General features: G+C 36.5%; 1 long non-coding RNA gene and 2 pseudogenes across 1 annotated transcript in view; 2 read left to right on the forward strand and 1 right to left on the reverse strand.

The window, feature by feature from the left end:
• Positions 1-20399, reverse strand: part of LOC148937433 (uncharacterized) — a 77268-nt gene that overhangs the window by 8943 nt on the left and 47926 nt on the right. The gene's annotated exons all lie outside the window — the stretch shown is intronic.
• Positions 11462-15905, forward strand: LOC148937435 (uncharacterized; annotated as a pseudogene).
• Positions 16186-20364, forward strand: LOC148937436 (uncharacterized; annotated as a pseudogene).

Consider the following 20399-nt stretch of genomic DNA (forward strand, 5'->3'; position numbering starts at 1 on the left):
TGATCAAGTGGTTAATTCCTGAACAAATGCAAGTGTGCAAAGGTATCGTCGCTTGAGGTTTTTATATGTTGGCAAAACATGGAAGTAGGGATGATCTAAATTCCAATGTTATGATTCTACAGGTTTGAATAAAGCCTGTTACCAAATGGCCTTGGCACGGTTTGCCTATTGTTAGTCTACTTTCACTAATCTATTACTCATAGTCAGCTATGATTCACGCGTTTAAGATCTTCTAGTTGTTCTTGACGTAGTTTTCTATTGGTCAACTTGGCTTACATTTGCTATGAGTCAACGATGACTCGTGGTACTAAAATATTATGGCGGCCTTGACATTTAACGTTGGCCTACTTTCGCTTACAAACTGACCATGAGTCACATTTGTGACTAAATATTATGGCGGCCTTGACATTTAACGGTGGCCTACTTTCGCTTACAAACTGACCATGAGTTACATTTGTGACTAAGTATTATGGCGGTCTTGACATTTAACGTTGGCTTATTTTCATTTCCAAAGAGTTATACTTCGTTATAATAATTCCTTTCTTATAATTAACAAACATTTCTTATAATTAACAAACACAGTTTGCTCGAATTTAAGCTTTTAAATATTAATCTTCGCAATATCATTTTAGATATACTTTACAATTTTTATATATTATATAATATTGTACACCTAATATTATTATATAATATTAGGTGTACAAAAAAGTTATGAGCTTTAGATTTCATACAACCGAAATAACAATTTGAATTTTATATATCTTTCCGCCCTTTTGCGGTTTTAAAGTGTTGACATTTGGCCTTCTAAAATGCCATACGGTTTGGCGTTTGATGCACATAATCTCAAAAATCAGTAGTGTTTACAGTAGCAATAACAAAAGAGCATATTCAATTTTTCATTCACTTCGCGTTTCATCTGAAGAAAAATGCTGAAGCCACTGCAATGATTTGTGCTGCATATGGAGAGAACGCTGTAAGTCACTTTTATTTTAAATAATGTTCCCCGGGAGGCATCTCACCCCCCGGGGTAGATACAAAGAAAAGCGGCTAGGCCGCGCGCAAAATTAAAATACTATATTGGCGGGGGACAATAGCCCCCCCTGCCTTGTGGGCACTAAAACTACTGTGGCTGGCGGGGTCGCTCCCCGCCAGCATGCGCAAAATAACATTAAATAATCCCCCCAGCTCGCATGCTGGGGGGATGACGCAATTAACAATAATTGGCGGCCCTCGGGGTGTATCACAGATAGATAAATTACAAAATAAAAGACCCCGAGGGCGCGCGCGCGGCAATAATAAATAAATTAAAATATAAAATGGTCAACGCGGCACACTCACACTCGCTTAAAATACAATAAGTTTTACGCGGCACACACACTCGAACATACATGGCCCCACAGAAAAAAGAGCAAGGTAAAATAGATGTAAATAAATAAGATAACAATGAAAATAAATAAAAATAAATAAAGATAAATAGATAATAAATAAGAATGAATAAATAAAAAGGGATAAATAACAATAAAAGGAAACAGGAAATAAAAACCTACGGTCCGGGCAATAAAATGTGTGTACAAGAAAAATAAAATAGTGTCCGGATACTAACAAGAGGCGGGCAGGAGGCCTGTCCACATATCTCATAAAAAAGAAAAACAATAGTAAGATATTAAGATAATAAATTAATAAAATAATAAAACAATGAAGATAAAAAGAAAAAGAACACATGCAAATAATAATTATAATAATATGGAGATGTGGACATCGGTCACTCCTGCCCGCTTGGATAAAAAAAGGGGGGCCAAGACAAAGACAAGAATAAGTTACGCGACATTCACACTCACGGCGATACGCGACGCGTCGCAACTTCTTCAGCGGCGGCCCAGCGCCGGCGGATGGCCCGAGGCGGCGTCGCGAGCATCCCATCACCAGCAGGGCGAGAGGGAGCTTGGTACTGGCGGACGCCGGACACGTGCTCCACATAGATGTCCCTCGACCAGCGGATGGTATCCGAGACGATCAGCCGCCGCATCATCGAGGCATACGGACCGCCAATCCGCAGCACCCTCAGGACAGCCTCGTTTCTCGGATCCCACGACCCGAGAGCACCGACGACGAAGGCCGTCACGAGGACACGGTACCCCCGCCGCTGGAGCTCCTCAGCCAGGGGAGAGTACTTGGCGATTTTCCTCCCCCTGGCTTCCTCGAAAGACATCCAGCGGTTTTCAAAGGGCACCGTGACATCGCATATGACGACACTCTTGGAGAGCTCGTGCCTGATCACGAGATCAGGCCGTAGCTCACCAAGTTCCCCGTCGATGCCCTCAATCCGCTGGTTGACCCGTTTGTCGCCCGGCAGACGGCAAGCCTTCCAGAGGCGGTGCAATACGGCATTGTGCCTCAGCTGTATTGCGGCAGCATGGACGCCGCAGTGACCGAGCACATGTGGTAAGGTCTCCGATACCTCCCCGCATCGCCGACAGCGCTTATCGCCGTCCCCCCAACGCCGCGCGCCGTTGAGGGGAAGGACATCGAGACGCGCTCGATGAATAAAGCGCCAGTCGGCGAAGCGGGTGAAGCTGCCGCCGCGAATGAAGTGATTGCTCACTGGCACTCGCGACGACACCTCGAAGACCTTACCTTGATCGGGTAAAAAATTTCGCCAAGGAGATTTCAGTTCTTGAAGATGAACCGCGTGCTGGACGCCCTCAAAAGATTGAAACGGACGAATTGCAAGCACTGCTGGATATAAACTCTGCGCAAACTGAAAAGGAGCTTACAGAACAGCTTGGCGTTACGCAGCAAACCATTTCCGTACGTTTACATACGATGGAAAAGGTTCAGAAGGAAGGCAGATGGGTTCTGCATGCATTGTCCAAAGACAATAAAAATCGTCGGCGTGACACTGCATTCACTTTGCTTTCAAAGTTCCGAAAAAAAGATTTTCTGCACAAAATCATTACAGGCGATGAAAAGTGGATTCTCTATGATAACCCTAAACGTAGAAAATCATGGGTTGACCCTGGACAACCTTCGACATCGACGCCAAAGCCCAATATCCACGCCAAGAAGATTTTGCTCTGTATCTGGTGGGATTGGAAAGGTGTGTTGTATTACGAGTTATTACAACCGGATGAAACAATCACGGCAGACTACTACCAACAACAATTGACCAATTTGAGCAATGCATTAGAAGAAAAGAGGCCATTTACTGGCCAAGGACATCGTAAAGTGATCTTGCTTCATGACAATGCTCGACCACATGTTGCGAAAGCGACTCAGGACCATATCTTTGCGTTAGGCTGGGAACTTCTCCCGCACGCGGCGTATAGCCCAGACATCCGATTATTACCTATTCCGGTCGTTGCAGCATTATTTGACTGATATATATTTCGTGAGATTTGAAGAGATACGAAAATGCATTGATGACTTTATTGCTTCGAAGCCGGTGAGCTTCTATCGTCAAAGAATTCGCAAGCTACCCGAAAGATGGCAAAAGGTCGTTGATGCAAACGGGGAATATTTCGCTGATTAATATTTTTTGTTTGTTTTTGAATAAAGATTGAATTTTACAAAAAAAAGCTCAGAACTTTTTTGTACACCTAATAATAATGATTACATCGTATAATTAGTATATCTAAAATATATCAGTATAACTCTTTTTACATTTATAATACATTATTTATTAAATATTTTCAGGTACAAAATGGTTCTGATTGTAATTGGTTAAATTATTAGGATAGTTTTCCATGCATATTAATATTCAGGATTTTTATCATAGCTAGGATTAGTGTTAATGATAAAAGAGAAGTAACAATTATAAATGTGAACCTAGGATGGAGATTTCTAAAAGTTAAATCGGTTTATACACGGAGATTTGCCTGCTGAACTGATTTTTTTTGAGGTAAGTGTAAGCAAGTTTATAATTGTTTAAATATCTTCTAAACGGAGTGCGGGTTAGGTAGGTATGTGTAATGAGGTAAGTTGTAGGATTTCCTGTGTTGTCCAAATCTTTCATAATAATTATTTGTTAATATTATATAATAATTTATTTATTTATAATTTTCATTAAATAAAATTCAAATCTTAGAATTTTTCTTCTGAGATAAAATATATTTCTATCGTGATTGTTTACATAATTCTATAAAGAAAACTATATCTTATAAGGAAATGTATAATGTACGTATATATGTATCTTGTATATACTTTTAATTTTGTTTATATCTCGAGAATTAAGAATCGTAGCCACAAACTGTATTTATGTTTTCGAAAGAATTTTCGATGGATGTATGTATACAAGTAGAATGTATCTATACAAGGAAAATATATCCATATGAGGACATCAACAAAATTTATCCTTAAAATAAGGGTATGTATCAGGTGAACTGTTGAATAAATGTTTTGTCATGGATTTTGTTATATTGTCATTATGACTTTTATTCCCTATTCACAACCTTTCCATTGTTAATTTCGTTATTTATTAATTTTGTTATTAACTTTTATATTTATTAAAATGGAACAAAAGTGAAAGGTTTAATATACAACGGTTTCTTAATTTCTGAAGTTATATTTGACGATATAAAGAAATTAGTTGGTTAATAATATGGTTTTATTTATTTATATAATTGTTAATAAAAATATTACAATGTACTGATAATTGTTTTGTTATAGTTTTTGTGCATTACGTGGTCAAGGTTATATTTCCTACATTGGTTTTTTATTCGTTATTTACTATTTTATATTAATTTGTTAAGATTTTGTTGTTAACATTGAAATGCTTAGATAAGGATGCGATATTAAGCTTTATTTTCTTTGTTACTTTACAGAACAGTCCGGAAAAGAGATTTCGGTATGTTCTGTTTTGGTTAATGTAGTTCTAGGGAAAATTTATTAAGAACATTAAGATTGTAGTAGCGCCATAAGGTTATGGTAAGAAGCGGCCATTTTGTATAAACTTTAAATAATTTTAAGCGATATATTCTTTTATTATATGTATAGGAAAGGATTTACGGTGCTGTCTCCTAACACAGTCATAAATAATTAAAAGTTTTTGAAAAATTTACACTGAACATGACTAAAGGTATTCTCAGCGCTAGGATGTGACAGGATCGATTCAAAAACTTGACCTTTTTCGCGCAAGTGATTCAAGAAAGCAGTAAATGCGTCTAAACATACGTTGCAGATATTTAATTCTTGCCAAATGTATAGTTTAGTAGTGCAATGTTCATACATTCGTGTTGCAATATTTCTGCCGATATTAATATAGTGTCTGAGAACTAGTCGGAATTGTTGTTCCGGATAAGAATGGTTATAATTTATTTTGCATTGGCTGCACAAAAGTCCGGCGTCGTTAAAGTCACTGGCTAGTCCGAATATCCCATAGCCGAATTCGATGATACAACAGCAAAGACTGGCGCGATGCATATAAATTGCCCGGGAGAAGTTTCGGATTTACGCGGTGGCTTTATCTGTCCTCTACACATTTGTTCGTTTACGATTCAAGTACATGCATTATTTTGATTCGTCCTATCTTTAGTAGTAGTCGAAAAGAATCTTGTTCCGGATCTCTTCGTCAGTTATATCTCCTTTTTCTTGGATCGTTTGCAGCAATTCGCATCGGCGGCAATCCCGAAGTGCGAAATAAAATGGGTGTCAGTTTCCATGCTATGGGCGGCCTCGGTGACCAAAAACTTCCTTTGAATAATTGTTCGTAACTCCCGTCGTATACTGATTCTACACCGAGAAGATTTTACAAATGGCGTGGAAAGCCTATCGTTTAGTTTCTCAAAAAATTTTTTTAGTGACTGCTTTTGTCCTGATCGATAACGTTTCGTTGGCATTGTAAAGAGATTCTCCTGCAAGAATCCATTGTACGATTTTAACTCGTGATTCTATTGAGCGGGTATAATATGCAAGTGCGTTGTGGAATGCGTCGAGTGACGCAATGCGATAACGGTATCTACTAGATGTTGTGTCTCGCGGGCGTTTTGGTGGGCGCCGCACGTCTCGGTGCGTACACGAAGCCACAAAATCCTTAGTTGAATTTGCATTTAATTACGCAACTAATTCGCGCCCGTTGGAGTGTTGTACCTCGCGAGCGCTTGGTGAACGCCGCACTTTAATGCGTACACGAATATGCAAAACTTCAATAATTATTAGATTTATTTCAAATTTTGATTTTATAATTTTGAATAAATAACTCGTCGAAGTTTCTCGTCGAGGCATCGGCGTGTCAACGTAGCACGTAGCAACGTCAATCCGAAGAGTCGATTCAACGAGCTAATATATTTTATTCAATTTCTTTTTTTTATTGTAGGTAGAAAGATTTCTTGTCCTCGCGAACTCAGTCGTTTTATTCAATTCGCTAGGATAGGATAGGATAGGATTCGTTAATAACCACACACTGTTTAATTTTCACTTCATATAATAAAAATGAATCAACGATATAATGAAAATATTAATGATTTGAACCACACTAATCTTAGAGTTAAAATAATATAATGAATTTTTACAATTAGATTCGAAAGGATCTCGATAAAGGAGCTCGATAAAGCATTAATGTATCGAGAATTAACTTTGAATCTCGCATCCAATCTTAAGAGAGGATGTGTTCACGAGCCAGGAACCTTCCTGGCCGGAGACTCGATATGAACTGACTGAAATCGTTCACGCACTGAGCTCCTTCGATTCGAACTCCAGGCGGCTCAATGTGCGACGGCCCCCTGGTGGGGCGACGGCGCTTGCGTGGGAGGTACTGGTAGTAGGACCCCGGCGCTCGCGTGGGGGCGACCCAGCGGTCCCATTGAAGGGGATACCTGTATCCCTGGGTGATGCATCACGTCTTTTACTTAATAATTTTTATAACTGGAATAAACGGAATTAGCACAAAGATTTTAATATATTAGGTGTACAAAAAAGTTCTGAGCTTTTTTTGTAAAATTCAATCTTTATTCAAAAACAAACAAAAAAATATTAATCAGCGAAATATTCCTCGTTTGCATCAACGACCTTTTGCCATCTTTCGGGTAGCTTGCGAATTCCTTGACGATAGAAGCTCAACGGCTTCGAAGTAATAAAGTCATCAATGCATTTTCGTATCTCTTCAAATCTTACGAAATGTGTATCAGCCAAATGATGCTGCAGCGATCGGAATAGGTAGTAATCGGAAGGCGCCATGTCTGGGCTATACGCCGCGTGCGGGAGAAGTTCCCAGCCTAACGCAAAGATATGGTCCTGAGTCGCTTTCGCAACATGTGGTCGAGCATTGTCATGAAGCAAGATCACTTTACGACGTCCTTGGCCAGTAAATGGCTTCTTTTCTTCTAATGCATCGCTCAAATTGGTCAATTGTTGTTGGTAGCGGTCTGCCATGATTGTTTCACCCGGTTGTAACAATACTCGTAATACAACACACCTTTCCAATCCCACCAGATACAGAGCAAAACCTTCTTGGCGTGGATATTGGGCTTTGGCGTCGATGTCGAAGGTTGACCAGGGTCAACCCATGATTTTCTACGTTTAGGGTTATCATAAAGAATCCACTTTTCATCGCCTGTAATGATTTTGTGCAGAAAATCTTTTTTCCGGAACTTTGAAAGCAAAATGAGTGCAATGTCACGCCGACGATTTTTGTTGTCTTCGGACAATTCATGCGGAACCCTTCTGCCTTCTTTCTGAACCTTTCCCATCGTATGTAAACGTACGGAAATGGTTTGCTGCGTAACGCCAAGCTGTTCTGCAAGCTTCTTTTCAGTTTGCGCCGAGTTTATATCCAGCAGTGCTTGCAATTCGTCCGTTTCAATCTTTTGAGGGCGTCCAGCACGCGGTTCATCTTCAAGATTGAAATCTTCTTGGCGAAATTTTTGATACTATCTTTTACATGTAGTATGACTTACAGCGTTCTCTCCATATACAGCACAAATCATTGTAGTGGCTTCAGCAACATTTTTCTTCAGATGAAACGCGAAGTGGATGGATAATGGAATATGCCCTTTTGTTATTGCCATCGTGAACACTACTGATTTTTGAGATTATGTGCATCAAACGCCAAACCGTATGGCATTTTAGAAGACCAAACGCTTTAAAACCGCAAAAGGGCGGGAAAATATATAAAATTTAAATTGTTATTTTGGTTGTATGAAATCTAAAGCTCAGAACTTTTTTGTGCATCTAATATATAAAATGGTGATGGTAATGATAATATAAATTAAACATAAAAGATTCTAATATGTAGAATATAAAGAATTTAATGCGTAATATTATTGTTTTCAGAATTTTTCAACATATATGCACGCGCTTGACGTGACACATGCCAAGAAATAGCTCGTTGCAGTCCTTATGCGTTCCCATTAAAATTCTGATACGTGACAATAAGAAATGTGAGGAATTGCGGTAGGTAACTGGCAACTCATTGTAACATTCTTCGATGTGTCGCAGTTTGCACTCTACCGGGACGCATTGAATGATGTGGATGACTTCTCCGGCTGTGACCGCTGTATACCCAGGAGCTTTCATTATTCGGAAAGCCATCTCATCTGGAGCTATAGTTGACAGAGAGAGCGCGTTCTGGAGGATCTGGCGTTCTAAAGAGCATTTCTGCTCCATGATGTCGTGGTAGAGTTTGGTGAGTTGTGTCTTCACATGTTTCTCTACGTATACGAATTTTGAATTTACGTAAGAGAATATGTCTAGGTTGTTGATCGAAATCTGCGATTTAGATTTAAATGTCCTCGTTGCATTTCTACGATGAGTACGATGAGCTTTGAGTGCTCGGTTTGGAAGAGTCGGTAACCGCACAGGTTGAATTCCGTTGTTTTTGTCAGAGCGAACGTTGTATCTCTGCTGGTTACTGTATATACCACTGGGGCTGTCTGTTTGGGCTTCGGCGATCGTGGCTGTACCCTCGTAGAGTATGTCATACTGATTGGCAGCTGTCGTCAGACGGCGTCTTCCAAAAGGTTTCCGTGCCGTCGAAGTCGGCGCAGTTTCCCGGCTGCATGGGGCAGCGTGTTCCAGATGGCAGGTTTACAAAATTGGCCGATCGTTTGAATGGTGCCTCAAATGTTCTCAATATAACCTTCAAGGATGCCTGTACTACTACGCTTTCCCATGTTCCGAATCCGTCCGTGTATTGTGTTCCGGAGCAGTGACCGTCAGCATGCGTTTGCCTGGCCATGGTGACGCTCCTATGGTTCGTAACGTTTGTGACTAATCTATCCACGATGGCAGTTCCCAGCGAAAGTTTCGTGGATCTTCTGGCAGGCTTGCCGACCTCCTTGACATATATCTTTCTGCCGTCGGATACAATTAATACATGCCGCAGTGCATGCTGCAGTAATATATGCTCCGATTAACTTCGATTCGGCATTGGATTATCGGTAGGTTCTCAAAATCGGAAGTCTGCATGAGTTGCATGTATATTTCTGTGCTCTCAGGCTCCATGTCATCGACATTACACGCACCAATGTCTAGCAATGATAGGGTTGTGATGTTGAGTCCGCTGCCTCCGCAGTCGTAGCCCGTCAAGCCGAAGCCGAGCGTCGGTAACAGTAGAAATGTCAGGATTCGCCGTGGTTCCATATTTACTCGAAGGGTATCGTGGGTCGACTGCCGCTTGGCGGGGTCTCGCTCGTCCCTGGCTCTGGTTGTGGAAGGGCGCAGCGCGTGGTAGGGCTCCGATTCCCCGCCTTCTTTAATTTGTCCGTGTGGACGGTTCATAACTTACTTAACTTTATCTCTAACTTGACATTGTTATTATTTAATATTTCTACTACCTTGTAGAGGCCGGTGTATTGCGGGCTTAACTTATCTCTTACGGGTTCCTTGAGTAGATACACTTGGTCTCCCACTTCGAAGTTGCATGCCTTAACTCGCTTATCATAATAACGTTTAGATCTAACTTTCGCGGTGTTCAGATTATGACGCGCAGCTCTTTGGGATTCGTTTATCTTTGCGTTCAATTCGAATAGGTAACTAGCGTAGCTCTCATCACGTTCGTCTTCGAGGATGAGATCGTTCTCGGGGGTGCGCACAACGCGTCCGTAAATTAATTCGTTGGGAGTGAATTTTGTTCCTTCGTGTACGCTTGTATTATAGGAGAAACTGGCTAACTTTAAGTACTTGTCCCATTCGTAGTGGTCATTAACAAACTGTTTTAAGTATTCCCAAAGTACATGGTGCGAGCTCCACGGAGCTATTGGACTGGGGGCGATACGTAGTGGTCTTGCACTGTTTAATTTTGAACTTGCGAGCTATGTTACGCATTAAGGAATTAAGAAAGTGAGACCCTTGGTCCGTTAGTACCGCTCGCGGGGCACCATGCACGCAAATGAATTTGCTGATGAGCGCGTTGGTCACATCGATGACCGAAGTTCCCTTGAGGGGCATAGCTAGTGAATATTTAAGTTTAGTTAAATTTAGTTAAGAGATCCTGTATGGTAAGTATGTGAGAATGACCCTTACGAGTGATGGAGAGCGGGCCCATGATATCCATGGATATCTTATCGAATGCTTTGTCGGATGTATCTGTCAGGATCATGGGCTGTCGTTTCATCCTAACTAGTTTCCTCAGTTGACAATTTTTGTATTATTTACGAATCGTGTTACCTCTTCCTTCAGTCTAGGTCAGTTATAACGCGATCTGAGGCGTGCGCAGGTTTTACTTATACCCTTATGTCCTCCTACGGCGGACGCATAACATTCCTCAATCAGCCGAATTCTATCTTCGGGGGGTGGGATAGTAATCTTATTAGCGCATAACGATATTTCGATGTCTCGGTCCCAAAATGTGTCGCGAATGATTTTGTCTATCTTCCCCCATGATACTCCATTTACATCTTCCTTACAAATAGATACAGATCGCACATCAAGTTTGTGACGTCGAGTAGTGAGACCATGGCTTCTCTAATGCTTTTTAGCACGGTTATCGCGGAGACACTTACTTCGATAGGTAATGCAATGATGTACCTTTTGCCGCTTTGCGTGACGTTTGCTCGGCTCAGCATGACGTCCCGCAAATTGGGCAACAGTTCCTGTTGGTTGAGCATCCGAGCCCCTAGATCATAGAGTTCACCTTAGACGCTCACGAACACCACCAAGTTGTCGTTTCTAGCCATGAAATTATCTCCGATTTTTTTTATTTTTACGTGGTGGAATTGAAACGGAGTGTTATTCGCATTAAATAGAGATTCGTCGCCGGTGTCACTGTCGAGATCCTCGTTGTCGGGAGTGTCAACGCGGGAGTATATTTCCATTTCATCATCAGTTGACGAATCTTCTTCAGATTCGCGATCGTTCGGTCTTACAGTCTTTTTGATGCGCTCATGAGAGAAAGAACAGAGGAGGCGGGGTTCCGAGACAGCGCGTCTGCGTTTACGTTGGTTTTGCCGGCGCGATATACAACCTTGTAGTCGTATTCGGCTAATTTTAATCGCCATCGGACCAATCACGAGGTTGGGTCCTTAACTGAATGCAGCCACGTCAAGGCTTTGTGATAACTAATTGGAATCTTCTTTCGTACAAATATGGTCTAAAATAGTTTACACAGTAGACTATCGCGAGCAACTCCTTTTTGATTGTGGAGTAATTCTGTTCCGGCGGGTTTAGCAATCGAAACGCGTATGCGATAGGAAGGTCTTTGCCTATTGGTCCCTGGCTGAGGATCCCGCCGATCGTGAACTTAGAGGCGTTGGTGGTTACAACGAATTGTTGGGAAAAGTCGGGATATTGGAGGAGGGATTTCGAACACAAGGCGTGTTCAAGTTGCGCGAACGCGCTCTCTTGTGAATCATTCCATTCGAACGGCGTTTCCTTTTTTAGCAGATCCGTCAGAGGTTTAGTTATCTTTGAGAAACGTAGTATAAATCTTCGATAATAGCCAGCGAGCCAGAGAAATTGTTTAATATTTTTTTCAGTACAAGAACGCGGGTTTATTTCGTCGAGGGTTGCGAAGAAGTTAAGTATGGTCGCACCCACGCAAGAAGTAATTCTAGTTCGGGCAATACGTAATAAATTAAAAGAGGATGCTCACAGATCAATATTGGGAAAAATCTTGGAAAACATGCAAGAACTAATTGAATTTTTAAGAGCAAAATACGGGCCGCGAGAAACAGTTTATGCGCAAGGATGATTAGCTTATCTATATCAAAAGAGGGACGAGAAGGTCGCAGCATATGCAAATCGAGTTAGGGAATTAGGAAAGCGAATTCTTGATGCACAAAAAAGAGAAACTGAAATATTAAGTTTGGAATTTCGAAATTCAATTGAGAAACATTTAAAAACAAGCTTCTTACGCGGATTAAATAGAGAAATAATAATATCAAAAGAAGAAACATTTGAAGAAGTAGAGGCACGGGCAATTGACGCGGAGAAAGCATTAGAAACTGTAAACATGATAAGACGTGTACTCGCAGAGAACGCGCCGGCTGTAAGACGAGCTTCGACCCGTCGCATTGAAGCTGAAATAATAACATGCCAATTTTGTCGAAAAGGTCATACAGCTGATCGTTGTTGGTTGATTAATAAAAATCAAAATTAAAATAGATTGGAATTTTCCCAAAATACACGAAAGAATAATAATTATTTAAATAACAATAATTATAATAAAAATAACAATCGAGTACAACCCCTACTTCCACGATTTCAATCAAGTTGAAATAATCAAAATTCGATAACTTGCAGATATTGTAAAAAATTAGGGCACACTATTGAGGAATGTCGGAAAAGAATTTTTAATAATAATAATAACAACAATAACAACGGCACTCGTAATAATAGCTATAATAATAATTTGAACAACAATCGAAATAACAACAATGGAAATAATTTTAGACAAAATTTACAAGCTCAGGGAAACGGGCAGATTTCCGAGAGGAACGGGGCAGCCCCGGGAAAAACCAATATCCGCCCCGCACAGAAAATCAACGATCAAATCGAATCAAATGCAAAACAATAAATTTAGCCTATATTGAGGAGGTACCAATAGTGAAATTAGAAAGCTTAAATTTTAAAGAAACTCTAAATTTCCTTGTAGACACTGGATCAAGGCCGAATATAATTAAAAGAAATATTATAACACCAGATACTTTCGTGGACAGGAATGAAATTTTGAAACTAAGTGGAATTACAACGCATCACGTGACCACCTTAAGGCTGGCACTGATAGATATCTTAGGATGTCCAGTTTCTTTTCATTTGATGGAAGATGATTTTCCAATACCACAACATGGGATTCTGGGTTCAAACTTCTTCAAACAATTTCAAGTAAATGTTAATTACCAAGAAAATTAATTAGAATGGAACGGTATTATTATACCTTTTGCATTAAAAAAAGAACAAGAAGAAGAATTTACAATTCCTGCTAGATCTATTTCACAAATGCATATTAGAATCGCGAATTCAGAATTAAAAGAAGGATATGTCCCGCGATTAATTGTAACAGACGGTATCTACTTAGGTAATGCTTTAGTTACAGTTAGAGACGGCAAAGCTTATCTATAAGTAATAAATACAAATGAAGAAGAAGAAAGGGTATTAATTCTCACAATTGAAATATCCGAATTTGAAACAAATGATAAAGAAATCTGAAACTCGACGAACTCGAATTCAAACTCAAAGTCAAGTTCAAATGAAAATCTTAATACAAGCTTAATACAAGCTTAATACAAGAAAATCTTAATTCAAGATCATGTTTCTCTGTAAATCAAAATGAAAGAAAGAATAAAATAATTGATGCATTAAGACTTGAGCATTTAAATAATGAAGAGCGTGAACATGTTCAAAGATTAATAAAGAAAAGTGCCGATTGTTTTCATTTGCCCGGTGAAAATCTTAATCATACAAATGTTTTAAAATAAGAAGGGAGGGTGTGCGTCACGGCGGGGCCCGACCACGAACCAGTCGTGAAAACTCGTAATTATTTTGCGAAAAAATACCACCTCAGCCAGGAATCGAACCTGGATCTCCTGCTTACCGGGCAGGCATCTTATCCTTTCGACTACCGAGGCATGTGATGATATTTATCGCAAATAACATGTTTAGAATAACATCGAATTCCAACAGTAAATGAGATTCCAATAAACACTAAGCAATATAGATTTCCAGTAATTTATAAAGATGAAATTAACAGACAAGTAAATGAATTATTAGAACAAAATATAATTAAACCATCAAAATCACCTTATAATACGCCTGTGTGGATAATCCCTAAGAAGTCGGACTCGAAAGGAAACAAGAAATGGAGAATGCTATTAGATTTCCGTGACCTAAATGATAAGACAATAGGTGATGCGTATCCACTTCCAAAAATAACAGAAATACTTGATTAGCTGGGTGGTGCAAAATATTTTTCTGTATTCGACCTTGCTTCAGGTTTTCATCAAATCAAAATGCATCCGGATGATAGTCATAAAACAATATTTTCTACCCCCCATGGTCATTATGAATTTGATAGAATGCCTTTTGGACTTAAAAATGCGCCTGCCACATTTCAAAGATTAATGGATTTAGTTTTGACGGGAATGCAAGGAAGCGAAATTTTTGTATACCTAGATGACATAGTATTATATGCTAGTTTATTAACAGAACACGCAATTAAATTTGAGAAATTAATTTCACGATTAAGAGAAGCAAATTTAAAATTACAATCAGACAAATGTGAATTTTTAAGAAGAGAAGTAACTTATTTAGGACATATAATTGGAGAAAACGGAGTCCGACTTGATCCTAAAAAGATTGAAGTAGTTCAAAATTTTCCAATTCCCAATTCCAATTCCCAAAAATGCAAAAAATATTAAACAATTTCTTGGATTAGCTGGATATTATCGAAGATTTATTAAAGGATTTTCAAAAATAGCTAAATCGCTAACTAATTTACTAAAAAAGGAAATAGAGTTTAAATGGGAAGAAAAAAAACAAGAACGTTTTAATACGTTAAGAAATGCATTATGTGAAGAACCGATATTACAATATCCTGATTTTACAAAACCTTTTCTCTTAACTATTGACGCTTCTGGAATAGCAATTTTAAGTCAGGGTCAAATTCGAAAAGATCAACCAATTAGTTATGCTTCGCGTGTATTAAATGATGCAGAGAAAAATTATTCGACTATAGAAAAAGAATTATTAGCAATTGTATATGCTGTTCAACATTTTCGACCTTATATTTATGGTAAAAAATTTTTCTTAATAATCATATCATAAACCATTAACTTAACATAAAATTCATAAATTAAAAAGATCCAACTTCTCGCTTAGCAAGATGGAGAATAAAATTAAAAAAAAAAAATAAAATTGGCCGAATATGACTATGAAATAATATATAAACCAGGAAAAATTAACGTTAATGTCGATGCTTTATCTAGAAATCCTACAGTAAATATATATTCAATACAACCTCAGTACGATGAGATAGAAGAATGTTCAGAAGATGAAGAAGCTAGATACAGAAATGCAAATCCAAGATCTTTACCATCTTCACCAAGAAGAGGAACAATAATGGAAGAACTAGAGCCTTTAGTTTTAGGGATGAAGATGCGTAATATAGAAAAGTCAGAAGGAGAAAGTGTACTATTTACTAAAAAAGAATTAAATAAAAGAATAAACTTTTATTTTATGAACACACATTTCAGGCAGAAATACATAATAATCCATTAGAAATTTTGAACAAACGAAACTGATTACACAGAAAATTTATTTAATAACAGCACAGAAAATAATATACAACAAAACTCAACACTAGAGTCAGAAATTTCAAATTACGAAGATGCAGAAAATTATGATGAATTCACAAAATCATAATAATTCAAATTCACAAATAGAAATACCACCAAAACTTTTACAAATTCTTGATAACTTAACAGGAAACAATAGTAAAATTAATCAAGGAGAAGTTCAAGAAAATTTGATGCCAAAAAGATGCCGAAAATGAATAAAAAAATTGTCCAAAGAACCAAATTTTCATTGATGACTATATTGAAGAAAAAGATATTGAAGAAGACAATGAAGAAAAATTTGATGAAGACGAAGACAATGACAGCGAACAAGACATAGACGAAACTTACAATGAAATGATTTTTGACGAAATAAGTGACACAACTGAAAGACAGATAGACACGCGGACTAAAGTAAAATATAATAAATAGTCGTGACAAAATTTTTATGCAAAAAGAAAATTATTTGTACCTTTTAACTGCAGATGGTAAACCTTGTGACGGATCAAAAGCATTACAAAGTAGAAATTTAATTCCTAAAATTAAAGAAGGAAAAATAGGAAATATTGAAATAGTAAAGAAAGGAAATAAATTTCATCTAATTTTTATTTGCAAAAATAATATTAATGAAAAGATAACTAAGGAAACATTGCATTGTTTAACTATTAAATTACAAAAAGCAATTAAGGAAAATTTAATTAAAATTTTAAATATTGCAAAAACACAAGAAATTGATAATATAAAATGGGAAGAAATCTTAAATCGAATTCGAGAATCCATTATAGGAATTCCAGTTAAATTAATAATTTGTCACGGTCTAGTCAGAATTCCAGAAGTTGAAAATCGAAAAAATATAATAGAAGAAGCTCATTCATCAAAAATTTAAGGCCATAAAGGAGTAACTAAAACATATAATCGAATTAGGCAAAATTTTTATTGGATAATTTAAAGACTGAAATTCGAAATTATATAAATCAATGTTTACAATGTCAAATAAAAAAGTTAGTTCGAGTCAAAACCAAACAACCTATGTTAATAACTGACACCTTTTTCTTCATTTGAAAAAATATTAATGGACATAGTCGGATCTTTACCAGAAACATCGAAAGGAAATTCCTACATTCTAACAATCCAAGATCACTTAACCAAATTTTCCCTAGCAATACCTTTAAAACCAATAACTGCCGTAAAAGTCGCTAACGCATTATTAAAATATTTTATTTGTATTTTTGGAGCCCCTAAGGCTATATTAACAGATCAAGGAACGAATTTTATGAGTAACTTAATGAAAAGATTTACAAAACAATTTCGAATTAAACAATTTAAAACAACATCCTTTTATTCACAAGCCAATGGAGCTTTGGAAAGATCTCATTTAGTATTAATTGAATATTTGAAACTATATGTTAATAAATTTATTGAATGGGATGAATTATTAGAATATGCAACTTTTTCTTATAATACGAGTACACATGAATCAACTGGATATACTCCATATAAGTTAGTGTTTGGCAAAATAGCCAGACAATCGTCCAGTGAAATAATTAATGATAATTAATTTAATTAACAGAAAACTGAAAAACATATGACGATTATTTATGTAAATTAATGACAAATATTCACAACTTACAAGAATTGGCTCGAGAATGTTTAATAGCTTCAAAAATTAAATCCAAACATTATTATGATCGAAAAATTAATCCACAAGAGTTTCAAATTAACAATCAAGTTTTCCTTTTATGTGAACCAAGAAAAGGAAAACTAGGTAATCAATATTCTGGACCACATATAATAACAGATATATTATCAAATGGAAATATCAAAATTCTTTTCAAAGGAAAACCAAAGATTGTTCATCCTAATAAAATTCGAAAAACCAAAAAATTACCTAAGATAAACAATTACCTAAGAAATTGATTTTGTACCGCGCAACAATTTCAATTTCATTCATAATAATAATGTTTCTTTCAAAACAGATGAAAGCAAAAATCTTTCTCTTAATTCTCATCCAGAACATCTTGGTAGAAGAAAACTATAGAATTATTGGCTTTGATTGCGGAACATCCAACCTGAATATCACAACATTGTCATTGTTGGAAACAAAAGATTGTAATATACCACTAATCGAACCACAAATACAAGAAACTAAAATTCAATTATTAAAATTCGAATATCAAAATTCGAATCTATCAATATTATACAATGTAAAATCTCAATTTTGCGAACAATTTATTATTGCGGCATGCATTCACATATATCAACTGTACAAAATGTGCAAGCAGAATATATAATCGACACAACATTCGACCAATGTAAAAATATGCATAAAACCGGAACACTAATTGTAAACATAAATAACATAATTAACGGATTAAAAGTAAATTAAGTAATTATACAATCATTATACTTCACAACCAATTATTTTTGCCGGATCTATAACAACTGATGGAAAATGCTTTGGAACATAATATTCAGATCCATATGGAACTTGGCAAGATGTAGTTATACAAGGAATAATGACTATAAGTTTATTTTCATATCAAACAATAATAAATATTGAAACAAATCAAATTCATTTAAAAATAGGAACAATTTGTCAATATTCAGACGGAAATTGCATAGATATCGAAAGTAGATATACTTTTTGGGAAACCATACCAACGAATTTTTGTAAATTTAATTATTATGACGTATTATATGAAGAAAAAGCAAATAAAATGATTAGTAACATAAATGAAAAATTACAAATAATTTATTCCTTGTCAACTCAAGATATAACTTTTGCGCTTACTCAAACTGGAGAAAAGTTTCTTTGCGGATATACTTTAATAAAAACAGAACATCCAAAATTATTAATTCTTGAAATTAAAAATGAAGGAACTTTTATTCAAAAACGAAAATTATCAGTTGAAAATTTAGATATTTTTGCTTATGTAAATTCAAAATTTGTTTACATAGAAAGACATATACGAACACAAATGAATCATTTATATACAGATGTACTTAAACAACGGTGCAATTTGGAGCAACAAATTATGAAAAATGCACTTAACATAGCCACACATTCTCCAGACAATTTCGCATATCAAATTATGAAAGGACCTGGATATATGGCAGCAATATCAGGAGAAGTCGTCCATATAATCAAATGTACTCAGTCGAAGTTAAAATTTATCATACGAAGGAATGTTATCAACAATTACCAATATTAAAAGGAAATGAAACATACTTTTTAGCATCACGAACTCATATTCTTTTCAAAACCGGAACGCAAATCACTTGCAGCAGAATAATTCCAACAATGTATTATTTAAACGACGGATGATATAAAATTACACCAATTCTGGAATACAGCAAATCTCCATTAAAACTAACACCAATGACGAAATCGACTTGGCAATACAACGATCCTGGGTCATTGGCAGCAAGCGGCATATATACAAATAGCGAACTCGAAAATTTATGAGACCATATTATGTTTTCAGCAGAAAAGAACGGAATTTTAAACACGATGGCCCATGGTGTAATAGGAGAACCGACCTTATCTCAAGGAATATCACTATTTCATCTTCTCGATGAAAACTCTCTATATAAAATTACCGAATCTGCATGGAAGAAAATTTGGGAAACATTCCTATCTATCGGAAACGCAAGTGCAGGACTAATTGGATTATATTTCTGCATAAGAACAATCAAATTAATAATAGACACACTAATTCATGCACTTCACACAATTTATGGTTGGTCAATATATCTCATCGGAGCACTTTGGGACTCAGTCACAAATCTATTATTACATCTAGCCAAACGAAAACCCCAAGAAGAAAGAAAATCAAAAGAAAAAAGATTAGAGGAAGGAAATCAACAATCAAATGAACAACAAGAAATAATACCTACACAAATACCTACACAACAACAAACACAAGTTGAAATAGAAAATGAAATTGGAAATTCAAGTCAAACTTTTATTCGCAAATTCAAACCCTATATCCGCGATTATAAAGAGATAAGAAAAGATAGCATGAAAGACATTAGTGCTCGTCTATCGTCTATCGATCGAACAAAACATGTATCAAGCGACAAGATAACAAACAAGCAAATAAAGATAACAGGTGCAAATTCTTACGGTAGAGTTAATTAACATTGAAGTTCAGTTGTGTAAGAAGAAAGAACAAAATTATAATAATAAATTAATAATAAACAACCTTACAAAACAAATCAGGTAAATTTTAAATCACATTTTGACTCATCAAAATTAAATTTTACTAATTCTTTTTATATACAAAAGAGAAAATGAGACCGCCGACACAAGAAGAAAAACCACAATTAGACGGCGTACCCTAAAATCATTCAGACGTCTATGAAGCTTTACTGAAAGAAACAACAATGTGCATTAAACGGCAATAAACGAAGAAGAGACAATCTACAGGGAAAAAGACATACCCTATAGACAAGTCTGCGACGAATGTTTCTGGGACATTGCTCTCGATATTCACAATTTTATCGAGGAAATAAGAAATTGGCACACGCTTTGTAAGATTGAAGAACAAATTCAGGGAATTAAACGTACATGCTATTGTTGCGGAAAAATTATATTAAATTTAAGACCAGCTAAAGAATGTATAAAATGCGTAGAAGAATTTATTAATAATGAGGAACAATTTTACTGGAAAGACGAAATAGATGTACAAAATTATG

The sequence above is a fragment of the Pogonomyrmex barbatus genome, unplaced genomic scaffold (genome assembly GCF_055798465.1).
Source record: "Pogonomyrmex barbatus isolate J1 unplaced genomic scaffold, ASM5579846v1 scaffold14, whole genome shotgun sequence".
NCBI lineage: Eukaryota > Metazoa > Arthropoda > Insecta > Hymenoptera > Formicidae > Pogonomyrmex > Pogonomyrmex barbatus.